Below are 12,462 nucleotides of genomic sequence, written 5' to 3'. Positions count from 1 at the left end.
TGTAATGGAAAAAGAGATACGTACATCAGAGTCCTCAGTACCTACGTTTCCTATAAAAAATAGGCATGATTCAGTTTCAACATGTAGAAAGTCCATGTGCCGTCTCCGTTTGTGATGGAAAAAACATGTACAATAATTTAATTGCCAGGATCTATTAGAAGACCCTAGAAGAATTTTAGTAGAAAAATCAGCGTGCATATAAAACAGATTAAACCAACATGTACATTATTTAACACGTACATGGAAGAGTCCTCGGCAACCATGTTAACTTTCAACCTACACAAAATCCACCGGCCTTCCTTTGATATGGGGAAAAAATGGGTACATAAAAGAGTCCTCAATGCCTACGATTTCCACTAGAAAGAGCCCCATGTTAGAAAATCTTATGTTTACTAATTTCAAGCACCAATCAAGGCTCCACCTTAATGCTAGAAAAACGTAATAAATTGTCTGTTAGATCAGCAATTTATAAATTTGCAGCCGTAGGATGAAGTTGCCTGAGTCCTCACACTCTATCCCACATTCACAACTAAAAGAAAAAAAGGTGCCTCAAAGAGTCCTCACAATTCTTCCCACGTTCACAACTAAAAAGAAAAAAGGTGCCTCAAAGAGTTAATTAAGCAGTTTCATTCCTCGATTAAAACTTAATGTAGCTCTAGCGGTGCATGAAGCCTAGCATGCCCCTCTGCTATCCCACGCAAGTAAGTTGTCTTTTCCATGGTCTCTATCTCCTTGCGATCCCTCGAATAAACGAATTAATTTATGTTGCCCTGTTGAGATACATGCTACGGCAAGAAGCATTGGCACTTCTCAACAACAAAAAATCATTGGCGCAAGCCCGATCTGGTGATTTTCCGAATGCAAGTCACCGACGACTCTCCGGCCGGCATTATGGCGCTGTCTAAAGCTGGCCTCGGATATGCGTTGATTGCCAATTTTGGCATTGATAAACGCACATAGATAAAGCTAGCAAGCAGTCGGATACCTATACGATGCATGGTGCACAGACGTACATACGTACACTCCTGGATCTTGAGCTAATCCATCACACCGATGGTGTTCAGGCTTTTGAGTGGATGAGATTCCTGCAGAAGGATTTGCAAACGAGCCACTTTTCCTCCTTTCCACATTTTGCCGGTGTTTGCGGATCGCCGGCGGATCATGTTCTGACTGCCTGCTCCTGGAGTATACGAGCAAAAGAGGCACAATCTCCGCCTCAAAATCTACTCCGATCTCCTGTAAGCAATTGTGATAACGTCAACCAAAATAAAAAGATCTCTATTTGACCTGGAAAGTTTGTTTCTTGATATTCAGTTTTTCCAGCGACTATATTCGCCGATGAGGCGCTCAATGAATCTCCCCGTAATCAAACAGTGAGTTACTTTCATGTGTAGGATTTGTTCGCATACACTTGAAATCCAACAATTACGAAAAAAGTAGCTTGAAACGGCCTCCACTAACTGGACATCATGATAAAGTAACTTGAGGAAATCAGATTATGTTTTACTTTAAAATATGAAAATTTACATGCATGTAAGCATATATAGACACGTATATAAATATGAGGAAACATCTTTTTCAAACTGACAAAATAGGAAATTAAGTTATTCATGCACTAAGCGACACTAGGTAACAGTAACATATGTCGTAAAAATGTATTAAAATTTCCGTAAGTATCATAAATTATCATAATATTTTCTCTGAGTTAAATATTGTCACAATATTTTACCAAATTTCACAAATGTATGTCGTATGTGGCCTCTACATTTGCGGATTTTAACCATTTTTATAACATAAAACTACCGTATGTCTTGCGAAGTTGAATATAGTGACCGAGGTTAAATAATTAGTTTTACTGTTGAGAAAAATGTAAGTTAATGTGTAATGGGAATTATATCGAACTCTGAACTGAACTGAGTGATTTTTTTTCCAGAGCAAACACTAAATTATGTGTCACTTGGAGTTTTTTTCCTGAGCATGTCACATGGAGTTTTGGTTTGGGAAACCGATAAAAATATTACAAAGATATGGTGTCAGATCTGCTAAAGCTAATTCTAAATTATAATGCCAAAGATAGAGTTCAAAAATGTAAGCATAATAACTAAAATGAACGATTTAAAAATAATAACATAGTAATATACGATTTAAAATATTACATAATAAAAATCACATTCCAAATAAGGGGGTACTTATTTCATAGACATGTATGTGGCAAAAGACAACATTTTGAGTCATATTTGCTAAAATATTTCCAAATACAAAGTTACAATATTGATTTTTTAGAATTATAAGAATTATCAAAAACTGGGTTCTAAAAAGTGTTCAAACTCAATAGGAATGAATAGGGAAATTACTTTCGTAGTGCTAAGTTACATGTCAATTTTATCAAGACCAATTACCGATATGTTTAATAATGGTTGCATTACGCGTGATGTGGTCCCGTGCCATACTCCCTCTGTCCCAAAACAAGTGTCTCAATAGTACAAAGTTGTACTAAAGTTAAGATGCACGGATGGAGTATTAGTGTAAGTATACAACTGTTATTCCTTAAATTAACTGTACGAATGCACATATTAAACAATTATGTACGTTGAAGTGTTGAAAGATCACACAAATAAAATTTTCTACGTCTTTGTCGTGAGAAAAGAAACAGACATTACTATGAGAAACTTTGACCTATCATCCATGAGAAAATGTAATGAAAAGTCAAATATGGTGGAAACACTACTTGATAGGTGGCGTCGACATGTGGAGGCTGGAGGGAGAGCAACTCAAAAAATGTCGGCTTCAAACAACTAATGATCACTACAAGTACAGAAGTAAAAACATTTGAAAACTAGCCCGTGTAGATGCACGGATTGATGACAGTATTTCCTAATTCTTAATTTAGTGTAATGGGGTAGCTAAGTGCTGAAGTTATATCATGTTGTACTCTGATGTGTTCCAATTATGAAATTCTGCTTCCTTAATATGGAAATGAAATACATTATGTGCTTAATATGAACATCAATTAGATTAGTAAATGTATTATTAATAATAGGGCAATTAGCATGCTAATGACGAATTAGCTTGCTAATTGGGTTTTGCTATTGCAAACGGTTATTGAAAAAATTCCGTGGGCAATGACCTTAGGCAACGCACATAGTTTCTAGGAATAAACCATGTTGGATCAACGAACAATCATACAACTTTCTACTGAAAACTATTTGCGTTAGGCTACCATGCACAAATGTTTACCACATAAAAACTATGTGTTACGGACAGGCTTTGCCACATAGTTTCTTCTATGGACCGTGTGTGATACATTCAATAACGCAAACGATTTAACAGGAAAAATTGTGTGTGATGTACGTGTGAACGGAAACGTTTTCCTTGGAGTGACTATGTGGGATGTACATATGAACGGAAACGTTTAGCGGGGACTGACTATGTGGGATGTACTTGTGACCGGAAACAATTTCGCATGTATAATTGTATTTTTTTAGCTCTACTGTGCGTATTTCCGTATTTGAGCGCTTGCCGGTTGCACACGACCTCATTTTGCCGAGCATGTGTGCCAGGAGGGCATATCCCCAATGGTTTCCGGGTCGTGTGGGAAGGACCCCCCCTATCGCCCACACTCACTAGGCGACAGTTCCAAATGCCGTCGCGGAAAGGGGTTAAAAACCGTTTGTATAGCACCTCGCTATACTAGTGGATGCTGATACGTCTCCAATGTATCTATAATTTTTTATTGTTTCATGCTATTACATTATCACTTTTGTATGCATTATATGTCATTTTATATTATTTTTATGGACTAACATATTAACTTAGTGCCCAGTGCTCGTTTGTGTTTTTTGCATGTTTTTTGTTTCAAAAAAAAACCATACCTAGCAAAGTCCAAACACGATGAAACTTTACGATGATTTTTTATGGTACATAGGAGACACTAGAAGCTTTGGGGAGAGACTAGAACATATACGAGGGACCACAAGCCCTGGTGGCGCACCTAGGCGGGTAGGTGTGTCAGGTGATCTTGTGGGGCCCCCAAGCCGCCGTTTGACCTAATATCTGCCCTATAAATTCCCTAATATTCCAAAACTCGTGAGTCGAAACCTGAAACAACTCTTTCACCGTCGCAACCCTCTGTACTTCCGCGATCCCATCTGGAGGCCTTTTCTAGTACTCTATCGGAGGGGGAAACCATTGTGGAGGCTATCTTCATTAGCCTTGTTTCCTCCATGATGATGTGTGAGTAGTTCCAACAATACCTATGGCTTCATAGCAGTAGCTAAATGGCTTTCTCTCTCTTTTGATCTTTAATACAATGATCTCCTCTCAGATCAATCTGATGTAATATTTTGTGATGTGTTTGTTGGGATCCGATGAATTGTGAGTTTATGATCAGATTATTCATAAATATATTTTGAGTTCTTGAGCCTTCATTATTGTGTAAATCTATAGCTTTGTATTTCTGTCCGATCTATCAGGCTACTTTGGCCAAGTTAAATTGATTTATCTTCTGTGAGAGAGGTGCTTTGTGGTAGGTTCAATCTTGCGGTGATCATATCCAGTGACAGAAAGGATAAGGGCATGTATTTGTATTGTTGCTACTAAGGATAAAATGACGGGGTTTGAACATATTCCTTGGTCTTATTCTGTCTACATTATGTCATCTTGCTTAATGTGTTACGTTGTTTATATGAACTTAATACTTTGAAATGCATGTTGGATATCGGTCATGGGGTGGAGTAATAGTGAGTAGTAGATGACAGTAAGTTAAACAGTCTACTTGTCACGGACGTATGCCTATATAATGATTATGCCTTGGATGATCTTCATAACTATGCATAATTCTTTCAATTGCCCAATAGTATTTGTTTATGTGCATGTGTTGCTAGCGTTATACATGGGTTGCCTCCTACCGGTTCGATAAACTTTGGTTCTTAACTGAGGGAAATACTTTCAACTAATGTGTTACATCACCCTTCCTCTTCAGGGAAATCCAATAGCTCCTACGGGAGTAGCAACTCCCGAGGCGTAACACCTGAGTGTGCGATGTCCGGGCAGATCGAACGAAGAGAGCCCCAGGGAGACCCTGCGGCACACCATCGCGAAACAAACGACGCAAAGGACATTGTTGCCCATGGAGGCTCTGTCACATCCCTAGCTTTACCTTGCACTAGGCTAGCACTTGTCTATTGCATCATGTTTAAATTTTATGTAAAGCTGAAATGGGGATTGATCAAACCCTAGCACCAGAAAGAATTCAAATAGGTTCAAATAAAAAAAATTCAAAGAACCCAAAATGCCTTTGAAAATGTTCATGATTCCTAATAAAGGTCAAAACCTCTGCCAAAAATGATGAGCATATTTATTGGCCATTTTTGGATTTTTGGAGTTAAATCATATTGTATTTGAATTGGAGCATTTACCTATAAATATTTTAAATGCTTCCATACTTCTGAAAACAACTGGGGGCTGTTGGAAATAATTCAAATAGTGCCCACAATTATTTTTCAGGATTTTACAAAATGAGTTAGTATTTTTACCAATTCAAAACAGATCAAAATAATTAAAAACAGAAAAAAAAGAAAAGGGAGAGAAAGAACTGGGCACTTACCTAGCGGCCCAGCAGAGGCCCAGCCCAGTGGCCTCTGCCAGTCATCACTTACCTCCCGCCAGGAGGACAATGCGTGTGGCTGTCGCGCGCGAGCACGCGCCACGCCATCTCCTGCTTGCTGCCGAGCCCCTGGTGTCGTCCCGATCCGCCCGACCTCTCTCACTCTCCCCCTGCTCTCTGCCTCGCCATTCCCCACCTCACCGAACACGCCCGCCGCCACCTACAAGCACCACCGTGGCCATCACCTCTCCCTCGTCCCCTTGAGCAGTCCAGAAGCTCCGCCTCGTCGCCCTAGTCCTCTCCGCCGAGCCATGCAGCCTCCGAACGCCTTCGAATGCCGTCATTGCGGTCGTCTTCTACCTCGAGCAACCGAGATCACTGGCGCCCGTTCATCGCCCATGGTGCCTCCTCGAGCCCGCTGAGTCCTCCATTGGAATCCCAGTGAGCTCCTCCGCCTTCCCCCTCACTCCCCATGATCTAATTTGCGTGTTAGCCACCACCCCGTGAGCCCCAAGCGCCGCCGTCCACCATGGCTGATGAGGTCCTCGCTCCTGAGCACCTCCTCTAGGTCTAGTGGCACCAGAGTGCTCCTAGAGCTCCCAGGAGTCCGCCCCGCCGCTTAGCTCGCTCGTCAGCCAAGTGTAGCGTGTCGGTGTCAAAAACAGTGGATCTCAGGTAGGGGTCCCGAACTGTGCGTCTAAGGTCGATGGTAACAGGAGATGGGGGACACAATGTTTACCCAGGTTCGGGCCCTCTCTGTGGAGGTAATACCCTACTTCCTGCTTGATTGATCTTGATGAATATGAGTATTACAAGAGTTGATCTACCACGAGATCATAATGGCTAAACCCTAAAAGTCTAGCCTGCCTGACTATGATTATGAGGATATATGTCTACGGACCTAGCCTTCTGGTTTATATAGACACCGGAGGGACCTAGGGTTACATAAGGTCGGTTACAGAGAAAGGAATTTTCATATTTGGTTGCCAAGCTTGCCTTCCACACCAAGGAGAGTCCCATCCGGACACGGGTAGAGTCTTCGGCCTTTGTATCTTCACAGCCCATCAGTCCGGCCCATGTCTAATAGGTCGGACGCCCGAGGACCCCTTAGTCCAGGACTCCCTCAGTAGCCCCTGAACCAGGCTTCAATGACGAGGTTTCCAGCGTGCAGATTGTCTTTAGCATTGCAAGGTGGGTTCCCCTTTCCGAATATTCCAAGATACTCTTCGAACGTAATGAACGTGTCCAGATCTGCAATACAAGCACCACACACAACCACAGAGAACATAATATTTGCATGAGTGCAATCCGCTGACAACTTTTTGTAACGTGACATCGCGTTTGCCCGGTCATTATTTCAAACCGTTTCTTGTCCCATCGTTCCACGTTTCGAGGCGCGGTTTTTATTGACACGTCTTGTCGAAGCAGAGATCGTGTCCCCTTATCGCAGGATTCTCATCAATACGAGCGTGGATAACCCAACCGTTCCATTAGTATGATTCCTTAGGAATAGGCAGGTTTTTAGGCTTAGGTGGAGGCGTTCGATAGTCGTTGCCTTTATAAAGGAGCCAAGGGCCGCCTTGTTTTGCGCCAACCTTTTCTTAGCCCTTCCGACTTCGCATTCTAGCACCCAAGGCTCGACTTCATCGCTTCAAGCTTCCCAATCATGTCCGGACCCAGCCCACAGGGCCGATGGGTGGCCTCCTCTGTTATGGAGGAGGATATCACGAAGCTTCGTGTGGCCAGATACCTGACCGCAGAGATCCCCCACAGGCTCCCTGCTAGAGGATAGGTTATTGCTACTCCCAGATCCGGCGAGAGGGTCGTATTCATCTCCCGCTTCCTGCGAGGGCTAGGATTCGCTCTTCACCCCTTTGTCCAGGGGCTCATGTTTTACTACGGACTAGATTTTCATGATCTAACCCCAGATTCTTTCCTTTTCATCTCGACGTTCATCGTCATGTGCGAGGCCTTTCTCCGCATTCCCCCAAACTTCGGCTTATGGCTCAAGACCTTTAGTGTGAAGCCGAAGGTAATCGACGGGGAACAAGCGGAGTGCGGAGGGGCTATAGTGAGAAAACTATCAATGCTCCCTGGCCAAAAGGCTCTTTCACCGAAACTCCTGACCTATGGCAGCGGGAGTGGTTTTATGTCACTGAACCCCGCGGTACCAAGTCGGCGGCTATACCTGTATTTCGATCTGGCCCTCCGTTATAGCTTGTGTCATGGATTAATAAAGGACTAGACTGGGGATCAATTGACAAAGTGCAGACTCTACAGAGCCACATCCGGAGCCTCCTTGAGAAGGACGTCAATCTTATCAACGTGGTTCAAGTAATGCTGGTCCACCGGGTTCTGTCGTGCTAGCGACGGCCTCTTCGTATGTGGGAGTTTAATCCGGAAGGACCACGGACCCTCCAAGACTTCTTTGGTATTACGCACAAGGGAATGTGGAAGCTGTTTTCGGGAAACGAGAACACTGGCCGGAAACCACCGAGGACATCGGCCTCGACCGCAACCATCCGGATACCTCGGCAATCAATCTATTTCTGAACAATTTTGCAGCAATATATGCCATAGTGCGACACTGATCACATTATCCTCTTCCAGGGCTGGATAAAGAAAGCAGAGCGAATCAGGTGTTCGGCCCCCCTTCCCGAAGACTCAGCGGATTCCGTATTAACAAGGATACTGGCCTCGACACCGTACCAGATGCCTGTGAAGGAGGACAAGACGGAGAGCGGGAGGACTGAAGGTGGCCTCCATCCCAAAGATATATTAGATGTTGTGTCTGGGGAGATGAAAATCCCATCGCCCGAAGACATAAGTAAATGAGAAGCCAACGTTCATTATCCCCATGGTAAGAAAAGGGCCTTCTCTGAAGATTGGGAGGAAAAGGCTCCCAAGCGAGGCAAGATGCCCCTGTCGGGCGGCTCGGGCTTGGAGGACGACGTTATCGTGCAGACCCCCGGCGAGGACAAGCCTAAATCGTAAGCGAACAAGGGTGTTTTACACATACCCCGTTCCTCTCTTGTGACCAGAGTAACTTCTAGAATGTATATTTTTGCAGCTCAGCGCATAGTCTTCCTCAACAATCCTCTTCCTCGGGGGATCTTCTCCCGGAGATGATGGAAAGCGAGACGCCTCCACCAGTCTCCTCGCCCAATAGGGCGGGCGACTTCGAGGTGTCATCCCGTAGGGTCTCTCCTGATCAACAAGTGACATGAGGGATGATGAAAACACCAACTGAAGGTGATACTTTGGTGGCCCGGGGTCCGGGGGCCAACAATAAAGGCCCCGGACTGTCCGGCTTACAGCCGGAGACAACTCTAGGGACGAATGAACGGATCCCTTTGAAGGGAGGCCGTGCTTCTACAGCAGCTTCCGGAGATCCAGAAGCGCCGGATATATTGACGAACATGCTATGACAGGCATCCGTCTCCGAGGACCATCGTACCTTGATGGGTACGGTGGTTGAAAAGATCCTGTCCACAAAAAGCAGATTGAATGAGGCATTCACAAGCCTTCTAAGAGGCTTCAAGGTTTGTACTGTAATGCTTTCGATTGCGTTTTATTCACAAAATACTCTTGTGTATAGATAGTAGCCCCTGAGACTCTGATTGGCTCCCTAAGGGAGGCAATCATAGGATCAAAAATATATATCCAGGAAATAATCTGACTACTTGGAACTCAGGTTGTTACCTCCCCTGCTACTGCCCGATCCGCAGAGGTTGCAGATCTGCAGCCGAAGATTGATGAGGCGGATGATGACATCACGCTTATCAACAGGCGGCTTGACGAGGCGCAAGGTATATTTTGGGGGAGGTCGGTTTATGTATGTATGATAACATGAGCATGAAGCTAGAATTGTATACCGAGACACGCATAACTGCAGATGGTGCTGCTGCGGTGGAGGCCCTTCGGGCTGAGTTGTCCTCACCAAGGAGCAAGCACGAATGAGTAATTCGGCTGCCAATAAGGCAGCTGATGAGTTAAAAACCGAACAGGCTACTTGGCGCCGGTGTGAGGAGAGAATTTCTATCATGGCGTGAAAGCTAGAGGAAACCACTGTACAGTGCGAATTCCTTGAGATGGATAACAAAGCCAAAGCGTCCGACCTCGACAAGGCCTTGCAAGAGGCGAAAGAAGCATGATCTGAGTCTAGAGCGGCTCGGGAAGAGATCCGGCAAACTGGGGAGATAGCGGCTGGTAGGCCTTTCTTATTACAGACGAAGTTCGGCGATCCGAAGTATTCCCTGCTTAATCAAATCTGGAGCTCTCCGAACACATTCTTGGACCTTCCGAAGAGCGCCTCCGATGCGGCACAATTTTACCAGGCGCAGGAAGAGTGTGCCACGGAGAAGCTTTTTTGGTCAAGTTCGGCACGCCAAAGCATCCGCTGTTACTAAATGAACAGATGGCCTAGTGGGCCGAGCTCCACAGGATATTCGGTTCTGCCATGAAGGACATCATAGTCTGGCTGTGGCCTACTGAGCCCATTCCGAATAGTTACTTTGGTTTGGTGCAGTGGCTTGTGGATGCGGTGGCGCATATCAACGCCGTTAAGCATTCAACGTGCATTGAAGGTGCACGGATGACCTTTGCCCGTGTCAAAACATACTGGGCAAAGATGAAGGCCACCGATGTTGCAGCGAGGAGTCCCCTCAAGGGTAAGGACCATCACGCACCCGAACATTATTTCGAGGACGTCTTAGAGGGTGCCCGCTTGATAGAGGGTCAGTGCTCGAAAGATATGATATTCGAATGAAATATATTGAAATTGTAAAAGACAATATTATGATATTTGCTTAAAAGCTTTTTGGTTCCTCCTGTGCAGCCATTTTTGTATAATCTGAAAGTTTTCCAGTCATCGGCTTCAGCCCCCTCGTAGAAAATACGGGGGTGTTTGGAAAAGCACTTGATCTTAACCTAACGTCTTGGTCCGTGAAGGAGGTGTCAATGTGGTGAACGAGGCAATCGGACTATAGGACGTTAACACTTTCACTTAGTCGTAGGAGTTTTATGGTGAGTCTATGATATAAACCCTGGTATGTACGTGGTTATCCCAATGTGGTGTGTGTACATGTATGACCTGAAGAAAGGTCCTTCGTGTAATACGGGGGAATCGCGAAAGATTCCGATAAGTTGTCAAGTGGTTGACCAGCTCTCGCCGCATCATGACAGCCAGTTTTTGGCTTTCTCTACTGAGGTGTTTAACCAGATGAACCAAAAACACAATCGCAGCAGTTCTCCCTTTACTAACTTAGCCGATAGAGCGGAATGTAAGGTAGCAAGCACAGGAGCCGGGCAACCCAACCATTAACCCAAGACATGATTCGGAGCTGATGCATATAAGGCCAAACTCGCCACGGCGAAGTATGCTATAAAGCTGTTCGGACTTGTTGGCAATTTATTTTGTTCCCATATCGAGACCCTGGCGAGTTATGTCGGGGTGTGTGAAATAGCACAAGGAGCAAAGTGCAGTTTTTTAGAGAAAAGTGAATACTTGATACTGATAATATTCACTAGAACTTGAGTGATGCCAATCGTTGTTTTGTATATAATAACGCCATGACCCCGGTTATTTGACATGCCAAGGATCGACGGCTGAGGTAGAAGGCGCTTTACAGGCTCGCAAAATAGAGAGTGCGGTCTACAAAAAGTTGTTTCGGACCTCCTTCGCATGTCTGCGCCGCCTTTCCTCGATGAAGGGGCTCCTTAAAGGGAGTAGCTTTTGGATGAATGTACAAACGGGAACTCCTATAGAGTCGGTGAGATGACCAGCCTGTGAGTCACCTGTGGTAAAGGATAATGAAAAAAGAAAGAGTGGTTAGAAAAGAAAAGAAGGAGTTTATGGGAGTACTTGTAGGCCCATCCGTATTGTGCCTCCGCCGATGCCCATGGTATTTTAAGTGCGTAGTTATGTATGCGCGATACAGATTTCGGGGGTGTATGAGGTGGACGGCGGAAGCCGAACTGCTAGTCCAGCTCCATAATTGGTCGGTCCTGCTGAATGGAGACCGGCGGCTTAATGGCCGACAAGGTATGCAGTTTAATAAGACCGATTTGTACTCCGGCTGGAGGGAACGTATTATGATCCTCAGTCCGGAGGGAGTGCGTCTCATGCTCCTCTGTAGGGGCGTGTGTCACGTATACCATGTTCACTGTTTTTACCTCAGGGGGAAATTTCTTCTGACCCCCGGTATTCGGTTGGTGAGTCTCTTCGTCATCGCTATCACTGGGCAGCCTTTTCCCCTTGTGTTCGGCGTTGAGCATGCCGGCCTACTTGAAGACCCAATAGCTTCTGTTGGTGTGATTAGCTTGTTTATCGGGGTTGCCATGAATCTGGCAGGGCCGGTCCAATATCTTGTCTAAATTGGATGGTTCGTCTATGTTTTCCTTGAATGGCTTTTTCCGTTGACCGAGTTTGGGGCCGCTGAATCCGGCGTTGACCGATGTGTCGCGCTTTCTTTCATTATGATTGCGACATTTGTGTTTGCTGCGTCGAGGTTTGCCATTGCCGTTTCGGACTTCAGAAGTGCCCGTATCGTTGGCGATGTTGCTTGAGCCAGCCAGCTGTCTTCTCCCATGCAAAAGCGGGTCATCAGAGCGGTAAGGGATGACATGGATTTTGGTTTTTCTTGACCGATGTGGCGGGCGAGCCACTCATCCCGTACGCTGTGCTTGAAGGCCGCTAGGGCTTCCGCGTCCGGACAGTCGACGATTTGGTTCTTTTTAACTAAGAACCTAGTCCAGAGCTACCTCCCTGATTCTCCGGGCTGTTGAAATATATGGCTTAAGTCATCGGCGTCTGGTGGCCGGACATATGTACCTTGGAAGTTGTCGCGGAAGGCGTC

Source organism: Triticum aestivum, chromosome 3A (genome assembly GCF_018294505.1).
Source record: "Triticum aestivum cultivar Chinese Spring chromosome 3A, IWGSC CS RefSeq v2.1, whole genome shotgun sequence".
In the NCBI taxonomy this organism is placed as follows: domain Eukaryota; kingdom Viridiplantae; phylum Streptophyta; class Magnoliopsida; order Poales; family Poaceae; genus Triticum; species Triticum aestivum.
Note: the sequence above shows the minus strand (reverse complement) of the source record.